This window comes from Oryza sativa, chromosome 5, assembly GCF_034140825.1.
Source record: "Oryza sativa Japonica Group chromosome 5, ASM3414082v1".
Lineage (NCBI taxonomy): Eukaryota > Viridiplantae > Streptophyta > Magnoliopsida > Poales > Poaceae > Oryza > Oryza sativa.
The window spans coordinates 12,184,021-12,199,049 of NC_089039.1; the positions used below are offsets into that span (position 1 = coordinate 12,184,021).

Consider the following 15,029-nt stretch of genomic DNA (forward strand, 5'->3'; position numbering starts at 1 on the left):
AACCTGAATGATTGTCAGCCGATTCATTACTTGACTAATCTTTTGTTCTTGTTTTGCAGACAATCGACTCTTCCCCTCCACGCCAGAGATATTGAATATGCTACAGGTCTAATTCCCAATGGAGGTGGACCATCTCCCCCTGTCATCGGCTATCATGCCCCCAGGACTTCAACTCTCCTCCAAGGCCTAATCAGAGAACCAGCCAATGCAGGCAAGAAAAGAAGAACTAGGTCTTCAGCTATGGACGCATTAGCTCTAGCTCCAAAGAAAAGGGCCAAATCCAAGAAAACCAAGCCGACTGATGACCTGCCTGCCTTGGATCCATCCATCGAACAATCTCTGGATGAAGAAGAAATTGGCGAGGATGTTGACCAGGTTGCAGCTGAGGTAAGCGATACTGAGAAAACATCATCGGCTTCGCCCAAGCAAACTCCTCTGACCCCTTCTGCTCCAGCCCATTTTTCAAGGGTAAGCAACTTTTCAATTCTTTCTATTTCTTCATTTATAGCCGATTACCCACTGATTCTATAGTTGCAGAAGAAGAAAGCGGCCGTGAAAAAGAAACTAGCAGCAACAATTCTCAATCCGGCTCCACCAGTAAGATATCCTTAATTCTTTTACTAGTCAATCTCAGCCGATTTTATATAACACTTGTCTATTTTACAGCCCCCTCCTCCTCCTTCTCCTTCCATACAACAATCATCAAGTGACCGAACTCCATCGGCTATGGGAAGTCATCATATTGAGGAAGAAGAACAACCAGCTGCTCCTGCTATCCTAGTAAGTTTTCTTTTAAACATCAAATCTCGGATCGACCGTAATTTCCTTTGCAGGCCTTAGCCGATCTGTTCTCCTTCGATATTAAAGATTATCTTGACGAAGAAATAGAAGAAGATACCACCAGCAAATCTCTGGTTCCCTTGTCTGATGACGTAAAGAAAACACTCGAAGATATCTCTCATCAGCTAGAGGCCTCTTCTTTAGATAGCTTGGTGGTAAACCGTGGGCCGATTAGGACTCGTCTACATGAGATCCAAGCTCTAATCCCAGATGAGCTAGCCGATATCCTTACTCCAGCGGTCTATCTTGAACAACATCAATTCAAGCTGGAGAAGGCCAAGTTAAGACTAGCCGAATGTCGGGAGCGCAAGGATATCGAAGCTATAATCCAAACCAATCGGCAGCTTGTTCATGAAGTGAAGACCAAACTTGATCAGCTATCTGAGGGTCCGATTAAGTCCAATATTGATCGGCTCAAAGCTCGCAAGATTGAGCTCTTGGCACAACTTGAAGAATGCAACACCGAACTGGATATGGAACATAAAAAGCTGGCCGATCTCCCAAAGTCTATCGAAGAACAGAAAGTAAGACTCAAATCGGCTATCAAGAATGTTGCTGATCTGACCAAGTCATTGAAAATCATCCCTGGAACCGATGCTCAAGACGCCCAAGCCATTGAATGCAAGCTGTCATAACAAGTTTTACCTCTTGTTGAAGATCGAAACCGATGCAGCTCAACCCGAAAGCAAGAACTTGTCGAAATAAAACTAAAGCAAAAGGGTGGCGATGCGCCGAAATTGTATTGAACGTGTGTGTTAATTGATTACATAGGGTTCGGGGTCTATTTATACTCGAAAATTACAAATTATGTCCATATCAGACACGACTCTTATCTCTAACAAACTCTATGATACCATAAGTCTTCACACCAGACTTTTTCCCTAAACATATCTCTAAGGAAATTACATAAAATATCCTAATTAATAGATACAATTGTCTTCTCAGGACTTTATCCATGTGTGGCAATCATCTTGAAGCATATCAATTCAACCTGATGTCGTACACCAAGTCGTATTGTCGGAATCGGCTGTATCGGCTTACCCAGTCTGACTCAGACCCAGCCGATCCTGATCTTAGCCGATCTGGACTCCAGCCGATTCTTGCTCTATTCTCGAATCGATCTTCGCCTTTGACTCCGCTTCGATCTAATCCTCTTTTCCGATGCAGATATTACAAAATTTGGTCGTTAACACACGTTAAACAAGTTGTTGTTGAACCAGTTGTGGAAGCACCGGCTTCACGAAGGTCCGAAAGGATACGGCGTACACCTGCGAGGTATGCATTGTTAACTACAGGACAACATGATATATTGTTGTTAGACAACGATGAACCTACTACCTATGAGGAAGCAATGGTGGGACCAAACTCTAAGAAATGGCTTGGAGACATGAAATCCGAAATAGAATCCATGCATGTCAATCAAGTTTGGAACTTGGTTGATCCACCTGATGGTGTAAAAGCCATTGAGTGCAAATGGGTCTTTAAGAAAAAGACTGATGTAGATGGAAATGTTCGCATCTATAAGGCACGATTGGTGGCGAAAGGTTTCAGACAAATTCAATGTGTTGATTATGATGAAACTTTCTCACCAGTCGCCATGCTAAAATATATTCGGATTGTTTTAGCGATTGCTGCCTATTTCGATTATAAGATAGAGCAAATGGATGTCAAAACAGCTTTCCTCAATGGAAATCTCGATGAGGATGTGTACATGACACAACCCAAGGGATTTGTTGATCCACAATCAGCTAAAAAGATATGCAAGTTGCAGAAATCCATTTATGGGTTGAAGCAAACATCTCGGAGATGGAATATCCGTTTTGACGAAGTAGTCAAGGCGTTGTTGGGCTTTGTCAAAAAAGAAGAAGAGCCTTGTGTATACAAGAAGATTAGTGGGAGCACTAGTGTTTCTAATCCTATATGTAGATGACATATTGTTGATTGGGAATGATATGCCTATGCTTGAATCCGTTAAGACATCGTTGCAAAATAGTTTTTCAATGAAGGACTTCGGGGAAGCAGCATATATTCTGGGCATAAGGATTTATAAAGATAGTTCAAAGAGGCTAATTGGATTAAGCCAGAGTACATAAATTGACAAGGTGTTGAAGATGTTCAACATGCAAGATTCTAAGAAAGGTTTCTTACCAATGTCACATGGCATTAACCTTGGCAAGAATCAATGTCCTCAAACGACTGATGAGTGAAACAAGATGAGTGTGATTCCATATGCTTCGGCAATTGGATCCATCATGTATGCTATGCTATGTACACGTCCAGATGTTTCATATGCACTTAGTGCAACAAGCCGATACCAATCAGATCCAGGTGAGAGTCACTGGATAGTTGTAAAGAATATCCTGAAATACTTGAGAAGAACTACGGATATGTTCCTAGTCTATGGAGGACTGGAAGAGCTCGTTGTAAATGGTTACACTGACGCAAGCTTCCAAACCGACAAAGATGATTTTAGATCGCAGTCTGGATTTGTGTTCTGCCTAAATGGTGGCGCTGTGAGTTGGAAGAGTTCCAAGTAAAATACAGTTGCTGATTCTACAACAAAAGCCGAATACATTGCCGCTTTTGAAGCAGCAAAGGAGGTTGTTTGGATAACGAAATTTGTTTCTCAACTAGGTGTGATGACTAGTGCTTCCAGCTCTATGGACCTCTATTGTGATAATAGTGGTGCCATTGCTCAAGCCAACGAGTCTAGATCACATCAAAACTCTAAACACATTTTGCGGCGGTATCACCTCTTTCGCGAGATAGTGGATAGAGGAAATGTGAAGATATGCAAAATACATACGGATTTGAATGTTGCAGATCCGTTGACAAAGCCACTCCCTCAGCCTAAGCATGAGGAACACACTAGGGCAATGGGTATAAGATACATGCATGATTGACTCTAGTGTAAGTGGGAGACTATTAGTGATATGCCCTAGAGGCAATCATAGAGATGATTGTATCACATACAATGTTTACATATTTATCCGATATTGTTCCTTGAAATATATAACTCATTATTGGTTAATGAATATGTGATTCTTTCGTGAGACTCTTTATATTGTTTGTTACTATTTCCAAAGGATCCCTGATCAAATATCATATGTGGAACAAATATGTTTAAATGATCAACACATGTATTAATTGATGATCATGTGTCATGGATTATGGTATAGAGATACCAAATTAATAATGTGGACACATGTTGGGGAACATGTTGTTAGATAGACCCAACATGAGACATTACAAGAGCCATGTGTGTTGTGTCATCAGTGACTCATTTAGTGTTGGTGTTTAATTCTTAGACCTGAGATTATCATGGTTCCCAACATATGTAGTAGCTTACTTAGAGACTGCTAAACGCTACTCCGTAATTGGGTAGTTATAAAAGTAGTTTTCGGGCATGCTGTTAAACCTGCAGTGGGATATGAATAATCAAGATGGGATTTGCCCCTCCTATAGAGAGATATCTCTGGGCCCCTCGATGTTATAGATTATGGAAGTGCATGGCCATGCTAAAGGTGATTGAGGAGTCAATCACAAGTTATATAATCTATCACAGGTTCAAGTGAATGATTGAGCTATTAGAGGATGGCACATATCTAGCCTCGAGTTTAATCGATATCGTGAGGCAAAGGGGTTCATACAAGTATACACTAGAGGTTCAGCCGATATGATCTTTATGTATGCCCGGTGGGTCAATACGTTCTGCTAGGGACCGCTGTTGACACGTGGACCGAAAAGGAGTTTTCGGGTTACAGCCGAGTGTACATGAACCTACAGGGTCGCACGCTTAATGGGCCGGAATAGGGGATTGGATGGAGATCCAATATGAGCTTAATTCGGATAGGGATCCGAATAGGAGTCCTCGAGCCTTGGAGGCCCGAGTCATGGATTCTATATATTCATGAGGGGTGTAATCGGCGGAGACATTGCATCACGTGAGAAACCCTAGCCTTCCCAAGCAAAACCCTAGCCGCGCGCGGGTGCTAGCACATCTGCGCGTGGCGTTCCGTCCCTATACGTGTGGATACCGGTAGATGTGCCGCTGGTTTGCGGTGCTGATCAGCGTGGGAGTACGGCGAGGAAAACGCACGAGGAGGAGAAGGTCGAGCCGGTGCGATCGACTACTTCCTCTACATCGACGCGCGCTACTTCGCGAGAGTTCCTTCGACTTCTTAGCGTCTTCTTCCGCTGCGCAGCGCATCGAGTGGTAACGATCGATACTTGCATGGTTCCTGGTTTACACGATAGAAAAATTTTGATTTATGCTATCATAGCCTACGCGTATCCCAACAGATCTCGGCATGAAATCAAAAGAGAAAAGGAAGCGGGGTTCTTTGCGAAGCCAATGGTGGTCTTATCGTGATCTGTAGTTACCGGAATCAATGGCTACGGTGGCACGAGCGGCGGTGGGTCTCGGGGTAGTGATGCATGCCACGTTAGAGGCCGGATCTAGGTGGATAAAATGCATGCATGCAACTCTAGAAGCTCCAGTGTGCTCACAGTAGTATTGGACGAGGTTAGCGAAGCTTGGTCGTCGACGACGGCGTTCGGAACGGCTCGGCGACGACGCTCCTTCTCGCATGAACGGTGTCGGCTTGACTCACTACAAGAACTACCATGCATGTATGTCTCCCATGTTAAAGTGGTCCTAGGAAATCTATGTGTGCACGGAATCGACTTGGAGCTCACCGGAGAAAGAGGAATCAATGATGGAGCTCAGCGGCTGGACTTGGAGAAGAATAGCTCGATCTCTCTCCTCGGTGCTCAGATCTTGGGGATTTTTTAGGGCATTTGGAGAGGACCTCGAGGGGAAGATGTTGGCGCGACGGCTCGGCCGGATTCGCGCCACAGCAGCCGGGACAGCGACGAGGTCGTGGTGACGGCGCTCCGGGCGCGCTTTGGAGCTCCCGTGGGCATGATGGCGTTCCCAATGATCCGCTGCATGAGAGAGGGTGAGGTCAAAAGGTAAAACCTTTGGTATGATGAGATGAATAAGGAACGTGGAGGATATGACGGCAACCGCACCTCGACGACGAACGGCAACGCGTCCTTCCCGGTGGCCGACGATGGAGAGGAAGGAGAGGAGGACGAGATGGAGCTCTCAGCTTTGGTTCCTTGCTGTGGAGTGAAGACTGATGGGAGGCGGCGATGCTGGGAAAGGAGTAGGCGAGCTCGGCGTCGCCACGTTTGGGACATGCGTCGGTGCTGTCCAGACCACGGTCGGCTCCGTTTTCTCTCGCTCTCAGTTTCTCTCTCGGCTGGCTGGAGCAGTAGGGCGTCATGTACTCAGGTGGAACGAGCTTGTGAGGTTGAAAGTGGGTCCAGAGCGAAGGGGACAAGACTGGAGCGATAGAGGTGTGTAGGAGATTGGGTGTTATCGATTTTGGACGATTTTCAGGATTTAAATCTCTCTCCTCTCTTTGTTAATCTATAGTTTAATTTGTGGGCATGATAAATTCATGTGGATTTTTCTGGAGGTTGATGAAGATACCTAGTTTCTATTTTCTTTTTTTTCTCTTAAAATATTTATGTGGTTTGCTCTCAGAAAATTGGAGAAGATGGGCTCAGTATAACTTTGTTTGAATTTTTAGGAGATCTAAACAGAGTATATAAATTCTGAAAATATTTTATTTATTCATGATAAATAACCTAGTATTTTAATAAATTATTTCCCCTATACTATTTTATGCAGTTTAATGCACATTATGGTGAGGTTGGTTTTAGCCGATTAAGGATTATAATTGGTCTATCATTTAACTGGTTTGACTGATTTATTTGAGGTATCATCCTAAGTGTTAAAATTTGACCAAAATTACAGTGAATTGTATGTGTTGAGTAGAGACTACATGAATTTTCCCATGATTTTACCTTGCACGAATTATTTTCAATAATTCGCAACGCGTTTATTTATATAAGTGTTCTCATTATATAAATGCATCTAAATGTTTGTAAACACTTATATTAGGACTTGACTTGAACTGAGTTGTTATTATTTGACTTCACTTTCATGGCCTTGTAACTATTTCACAAGAATGACCATGGGTTTGTCTAGTGAAGTTATCCTTTTATTCATGTTCATGAACCTAACATGATATGCAAACCAAAATCCAAATGCACGTAAAAGACTCAAATCAAACTAATGCTAAATGCATATGCATGTACACATTTTTGTTTGCATTTTTGTCCTAGGCTGAAAATGGAAAGGTTTTATTTTGTTCTCAAATTTTTATTTAAGTACAAGTTAAGTTGACCTCACCTAGGTTAAAGTAGCAATTTTTGGCTCCCAAAATTGGAAAGTTAGTTTCTAACTATTTTGATAAGAAAATTTTAAGACCTAGAATTCAGGTATGTCACAGGTACCAGGAGCCCTAGCCGCCACACCTACCCCTTGGCACCCATGAAACTCACGTATTCCTTTCTCCCCTGTTAACCCAACTCCATGGATCTCCAAGAACCATAGCCCTAATCAAGAATCTGATTGGAAAAACGGATCGAGGAAGACAAGAGGAGCAGGAGGAGTGGTGGGTTGGTGTTCCCATCATATTCTCGGAAGTTCTCCAAGCAAACCCTAGCTAGGTGAGGCTTACCTCTCCTGTAGAAGTGGTTATAGGTTGTTTTAGGGTTTTAATTCGTCGTTTTTGGAGGGTTAGAGGATGGGTTTAGGTGCTATGTTTTGGATTGTTAGTTCAGGGCACTGTCAATGTTTATTTGTCTCTGTATTTCGCCAATTGGAGGATCAAAACTGTCACGCCCGGAATTTCTATCCAAAATTCCAAAAGCTTACATGTGTGTGAACCCTTGTCTAGGAATCAGCCGAGGCACACAATAACAAATTGATAATAGAGTACAATTATTACTCTAATTAATAAGCGAATAAAATGTCATTACAGAGGTAGATAGTTCCTCTCAATCAATAAAAATCTAAGCAGCGGAAAAAAAAAAGATAAACGGCGCAGACGACTCCACTCCACAGGCAGCTTGACCAGGGCTACACCTAATCCTCCACACCATCAGCATCACTGTAGAACTCTTCCTCTGATGAATGATTGCAAGGTGAGTATATGACATACTCAGCAACCCACGCAGCAAATATGCAAGTGCACAGGATAACAAAGGATGGCACAGTAGGGTTTCATTTGCATAAACAACATTTAATAAACATTTCAGAATTTAATAAAACAGTTAAGTAATAATTAAACAATATTAATCCAACACTATACAACATACCCTGTTGCATAGGCCCAACCATTCTGAACAACCATCCCGGCTGCATAGTTCTATCTCCAAACCAGGAATATACCATTCCAAACCAGGAGCTAATCAAATTATTACCAGTTATAGCATCATTTATTATGGTGAGAAGTGTGAAACTAATCACAAAAGACATTGTTAGACCCGCCCATAACCGCGGGCACGGCTATTCGAATAGTTTTACTCTGGCCAGAGGTGTACCACTGTACCCACAAGACACAGCCCCACAACATGTCACCATGTGCCTTAATACCACCACGGTACCTCGGAAAGGAGCTGTGACAGTACCCCTCGCACAACACAATCCACCGCAGCGCACCCTTCCTGGATCATAATCACCCCCTTATAAACAAGGCATGGACTCCCCAGCGACCCCCATGGGCTTATCTCGGCCACTTCTCAGTCTGGTGCTCCGCAATGAACCATGCTATACAAAAGGTAAAGTCGTTGCCCACGCTGGCTTGTGGTTGGCACGGTTAATGTTTCACAACCAAAACTCGTGAACCGGTACTTAATTATCATGAGCACGACTCTCAAAACCATGTGCTCACAACCCACCATTACCAAGTTTTAGTTGGCAAGTAATTAATTAACCAATCACGATTGACCATCGTGAACTATCATTAAGCCATCATTAAATAATATTGAATCATAAGTTATCTCAATAGTGTGCTAAGGTTTCTAAGCATGGCTAAGCAATCATATCTAATATCTAGCTGAACCAATATATGAAGCCCAGCTAGTCAAGTTATAATAACCCAAGGTATCAAGGAATAAAGTAATCAAGAACAAAAGGGCTATAACAAACAATAGGTTAATTGCACCCAATGACATTCGAAAATAAATGCAATTGTTGAATAGAAACAATAGCTTTAAACGGGATCAACATGCTCAAAGGGTTGTTTGGGATCTGTGTGACTTGCCTTGCTGGCCTTGGAACTCTTCAAATTCTTCTCCTGCGAAAACGGACTCTCAGGAAACGTCGGAATCTAAACAGAAAGGAGCAAAATCACCAAAACAGCACATAAACAAGCATGAACAGTACATGTAGATATTTTTAACATGTAGATCTCAATTTTAGAAAAATTTAGAGACTTGAACCAACTAAATCCGAGCTAAGATGAATTAGTTATGAATTTAAATCGGATTAAATCAATTATATGGGTTTTAATTGAATTATGACGCAATAATGAATTATTTTTGAAAAGGAAAAAGGGGTTTATTGCGTCAGCGGCTAGGGTTTGCGATGGACCGGGTGCACGGCGGCGGCTCACGGAAACGAACGGCCGAGATCTTTCCATCCAAAACGGACGGCCGAGATCGACCGGTCCACGGCCGGACCACGAGAGACGACGACGACGATAACGTCAGCGGTGACGTCACCACCGGCGGCGGCTCGGGCGCGCAAGCTCACCGGCGAACGACGGCGCGACGACGCGAACGGAGGGCACCAGCATGTAGAGAAAGACGCGGCGAACTCACCGGTGACCAAAACGGCGGCGGAAGATCAACGGACGGCGACGGCGTCGAGGAAGAAGCGGCGGCAACCTTCGGCTTGACGACGACGGCGGTGCTCCGGCGACCTATGGCGACGGCGGAGGGGCGGACGAAGACTGCGACGCGACGACGATCACGATAGAGACTTCCCCGAGCAGCGACGACGACCGGAGCGACGGCGGCGCACGGCTGGAGCTGCGGCGGCGACGGCGGCGCTAGGCTACACGATGCTAGGGCACTACCGACGACAAGAGGCGAAGGCGAGGGTGGCGGCGGGTAGCGGCGGGCTTGGGGGTCCTTTTATAGGAGCAAAGAGGCGGCGGCGAAGGCCCACGGCGACCGGCGACACGAAGGAAAAACTAGGGTTCGAGAGAGAGAAACGAATCTGATTCGAGATCGAATCCGCGAATTTCCAAAGCGATTTAGACGATGTTTCCAAAAGGGAAAAGGTAGAGGAGATCTCGGGAAACATTTCCCCTCAATTGATTTCACCGGAGAAGGAAAGGTGCGGCCGAATTTGGAAAGAGACGACGGCGGCGCGGCGCTAGGGTTCAGGCGGCGAGCGGCCGGAGGTAGACGACGACCTGACAGGCGGGCCCCACCTGTCAGCGGGCGGACGCGCGCACGTGGCGGCTGCGGGCGGACTGGGCCGGCTTGGGCCGGGGAGAGAGAGAGAAGGTTTTGGGCCAACTTTCGGCCCAAAGCCAAAAGAGGATTTTAAAAACCTTTTTCAATTTAAATTATTCATTAAATACAATTCCATTTATTAAAAATACTTCCTTAGCTCAAATAAATCCCAGAAAAATCTAGGAATTATAGAGTTAAGCAAAGTATTTAATGAAATTTTATCTGGCCCCATTTTATATTGGAATTTATTAATTAAAATTAGATCTTCTCTTCTAGGCTTTTTTTTAAAATAAATTCTAATAATTCCAATTAAACAACAATTTATATATTTAGGATTTTTAGGGTGTGACAAAAACAATATTTGCTGCAAAAAAGCATATAACTAGGAAGTTGTAGACAATGCTTGGGTCTATCTTCTGAACAAAGGGCACGATTTTATCTCAAGTGGTTTAGGAGATATAAATTTTTGAGTAGGACCATTGTTTTTATGTCATAATTTGGATAGTAGTGGATTGAACTATGTTTGGAGAGGTTAAACAGCGGAATCAGTCATGCTGCTTATAGACAAAGTTATAGAGGTTTTTCTTAGCTTTCCATATTGGTAAATTGCACCTTGATCGGGCGAGTAGAACTCCATTACTGGTTGTTTTAGTGTGGACAATCTGAATTCTTGGGTAGACTCTGAAGCTCATTTTGATGTGCGCATTAGGCCTTTTAAATGGCAAAATAAAAATATGGTTTCTACATGGAAGTTGTAGGCCTCATTTTGTAGTTTCCTAAAATGTATTCGTTTGCTGTGTTAAACTTAATTAATAGTGAAGTAACAGTGCTATTTATAGATGGGAGAGGTGTTTACAGTTTGGCTTGAAGTTGGGATGGGGCCGTAGGAGCGTGCCACTTTATTTATTATACTCATATTTGAATGTGTTTGCTGAGGTTTTGTTTGTGATTAGGTGGTGGTCCTTCAGTTCGTGCATGATACCAACCCTTCATTGGAGGTAAGTGCATGACGAACTAATTGTGTGATTCACGGATTGTTTGTTCTATCTATTTCCGTTATATTTCTACGTGATATATGACTGCTTATGTTCAGACTGTTGTTCATGCCATTTGGATTTCAAGTTTATCTTATGTTTACGATGTTATTCTTGTTTCAATATTCCGGATTCTGGTTCTGGTTAAATAATTCAAGTTCCATGTTGTTGGTATTTCTTAACGACATTACTACAAATATAACTCCCAGCAATTGCGCAGAAATACTTTTGGTATATTATGGTTACAGAGTTCATCTGCAAGCGCACGGATATACCATTGTAGCATTTCACCCGAGAGTATTCCAAGGGTATCGTATTTATTTTATCCCGTGGGAAGATCACGCAGAGAGAACTTAACTATAATTTATATATTACTTGTGATAGTCATATTCTAAGCAGGGGTTAAGATAATCCAAGGGTAGAGTGACACACAAGCATTACTACTTATCCTCATAATAAATAATCTAAGCTAAGTGGAAAGAACAGAGAAAGAGAATCTATTCCTATACTTCTAATATACATAGTATACATACATTCTAGTTAACTGGTATACTAGCTAATACCCTCTATTCGATGCCCTCCTGGTACTTCGAGAAGCCACCCCTAACTGCTAGGTTCCTTACGACAGCCCGTCATGACCATCCAACCGGGCCTAAATACGGAGGAATACCCTGCCCAGGAAATTAACTTAGGATTATATAAAGGCGCGAAGGAATACCCGTACTGAGCTCTCATCCGCAATATATAACCCAAAATAATGATATCCCGTAATCTAGACACCACGTCTAAACTACCAGATACTACTCTAATATCATCGTTATGACATAGAGTAATTGCATAAGCAAACACTATACCCGCACCAAAGCATCTCCCAGATAAGCTAGCCGTATATTCAGTATAACCATAACACAATGTAAAGTAGGTACTCATATACTCGGAAAGTATTTCAATACCATAAATGTATTTAGAAGAGTATTCTAATAAAAGTACAAAGCTTACTAAAGAGGAAAGGAAAGCTACTAGAGCCATAGCCGAACTCTTCCGAAGACTTCCGGACTCCTGATTCCTATTATAATTCTATTCCACCAGCTAAATACTACTAAACTAAACTTGAGAGGAATGAGAGAGCTGTTGCTTGAGGTGTGTGTGTGAAGTGAGAAGGTGAGGGGTTTATATAGCCTCCCAATGACGGTTGCGATGGTTAGAATGGTCGGAAATACCCTCCAACCGTCATTGGGAGCTAATCCACACCGTCGAGAGGAAACCCTGCATCCAGCGGCGATGAGAGAGGTTCGGCCGAACCTGGGGCTGGCCCAACCAGCCCATGGTTTGGCTGGCGGCCTCCTCTGTTGTTCTTCTCTGCAGAGTTGTGAATTTTGGCCCAGTTTGTCGTGTCAATTCTGAGTTCTTGGCCCATTCATACACAAGTCTGGTTCTTGACATCGTCCGATTGATTTATCGTGGGCGTTGATGTCGATTCTCCTTCACTTTATGATCATTCTCTGCAAAAGGTTAGTTGACCTAATACTAGTGGAATATTATTACTCTAACATATTTATGCATTGCAAGCATCACTAGCTCTCTCCTGTTTTAGTGATATTGTCACGTCCCAAAACGACCCAAAATATATCCTTTAAATTATGCCTAGAATAATTAAAATCCGTGTGAAAGCCTCCAACAATTAAAAGCCAAATAAGGCTTAGAGGATTTTTGTAAATTTCCTAAAATCCTAAAATGCGTAAATAAATTTTAGTGGAATTTTCAGAGCACAAATAATAATTATTAAGAAATAAACAAAGTTGAAAAGGTTTTACAAAAAGAAAAACCCTAAAAATCCCCCCTTCCCTCTCTTGGGCCGAATCCGGCCCATCTCCCTACCCCTCTCTCCTCTCCCCCGCGGCCCATCCGGCCTCTCAACGCGCGCGCGAGGCTGACGGGCGGGCCCGCCCGCTACCCTCGCTGACGGGTGGGGCCCACCCGTCATCCCCTTCCTCCCGCCGCTCCCGCCGCTCCGCCCGCGCCAAGCGCCGCCGCCGCCGCCGAATCCGCATCATCCCGTCCTCCCCGCGTGCAATCAATAGGGGGGAATTATTCCCCGCGATTCCCTCTCCCTTTCCCCCCAATTTTCCCTCCCTCTCTCCCTTGGATTCGTTTGGAAACCCTCTCCTAATCCCGCCGGCGCCATTGATGGAGCCCGAGAGCGCCGCGCCGGTTTCCTTCCCCTCCGGCCGCCCTCTCCCCCTTCCAACCCTATATAAACCCTCCCCGCGCCTCCTCCGTCCGTTTCCGCCTCTCGCCGCCCTTCCTCCTCGCCGGAATCGAGCTTGCGCCGTCGCTCTCTCTCTCCGCCGTCGCCGCCGAGCTCCGGTCCGCCGCCGTCGTCGCCCCGGACCACCTCCCACCTCGGCGCCGCCTCCTTCGGCTTCGCCGCATCCTCGCCGACCTCGTCCACCCCTCCGTCTCGCTCGCCGACCGCCGGAACACCGTCGACCCCGTCGACTCGAGCCGCGCCGCCGCCTTCCCCCACTCCGGCCGCCTTTTTCGTTGTCGCCGTCGACCTAGGGTGAGCCGTGGACCGCCGCCTCTTTTCCCCCTTCCCTTCCCCTCTCTCGGCCGCCGCTCCGCCGTACCTATGGCCGCCGCCGGCGACCATAGGGGCGCGGGCGCCGCCTCCCGCCGGCCGCGCCGAGTGGCCGCCGCGTGGGGCCCAGCCGTCAGCCGCCCGCGCCCTCGGGTGCAGCTGACGCGTGGGGCCCACGGTGCCGGCCGGTGCGAGCCAGGGTGCGCCCGGTCCACCGTGGACCGTGAGGCTGCCGCGTGGGCCCCACTCCCGTGGACCCGGTCCGCGCGCCCCCTCCCCTCGGCTGACGCAATAAACCCTTTTTAAATTAAAATTTAAATGAAGAAATTCGCAAATATTCATTTAAAGAGCATATAAACTTCAAATGGCCATAACTTGGCCATTTGAACTCGGAATTGGACCGTTCAAGTCTCTAATTTTTCCTTATGAAGTCAAGAACCCATTTTTGTGCTTTGTTCCTGCTTGTTATATGGAGTTTATTAGAGTAAAAGCCCTTTTATTTTCCTTTGGTCGTGTAGACGTTGCAGCTTCGGAAGATCCGCTCTTCATGGAAGTTGAAGCCGACGTTTGGGAAAGTGAGCAAGGCAAGTCACATCATCCTTGAACATATTGAATCCTAGTTTATAAAATTATTTTGATTTAAATTATTGCATTATCGCTTTATTTAAATTCCCGCGTTATCACTGTTTTATCTAGCCATGCCTATGTACCTTTGTTATGACCTTATTATTGTTATTGTTATTATTACCTTGTTCACCCTAGAATAAACAAAACACCAACTAGTGGACACTCTACTCATGGTACCACTAGTATGATTTTAGGTAGATGCTTCGATGGTTAATTAGGCAACATTAGGTGGTTTTACAACTCTAGACTTTGGGAATATTCATATCACCTGGACACTATGGAATGGTTGGATTATTGTGGAATTGGATTCACACCTCCCCCTCTATTCAAAACCCTCAAAATGGTTTTAGGCTGGGCTCGGGGTGCATGGTTTTGACAGTAGCACCTCGGCCATATAAGGACCGGTCTTCGGGCCTCTGTTGCAAAGCACTACCGTACTTCCACATGTCTAGTGGGTAAGGCTTAGTTTGTGGCTCAGTCTGGTTATAAACAAAAGTACACGGATGGAGATGGACGAAGTCGGGGGTCGATGGACATCTCTAGGGAAAATGAAGGCTACACGA

At 44.8% G+C, this 15,029-nt stretch overlaps 1 long non-coding RNA gene across 1 annotated transcript; it reads right to left on the minus strand.

Moving 5' to 3' along the window:
- Nucleotides 1-1,547: 1,547 nt before the first annotated feature.
- Nucleotides 1,548-5,983, minus strand: LOC107281065 (uncharacterized). The gene is made up of 4 exons (XR_001545960.3): nt 5,875-5,983; nt 5,539-5,787; nt 5,350-5,461; nt 1,548-2,108 (listed from the first exon to the last, which is right to left on the minus strand). It is a non-coding gene; the product is annotated as an uncharacterized lncRNA (long non-coding RNA).
- Between the last annotated feature and the right edge of the window lie 9,046 nt (nt 5,984-15,029).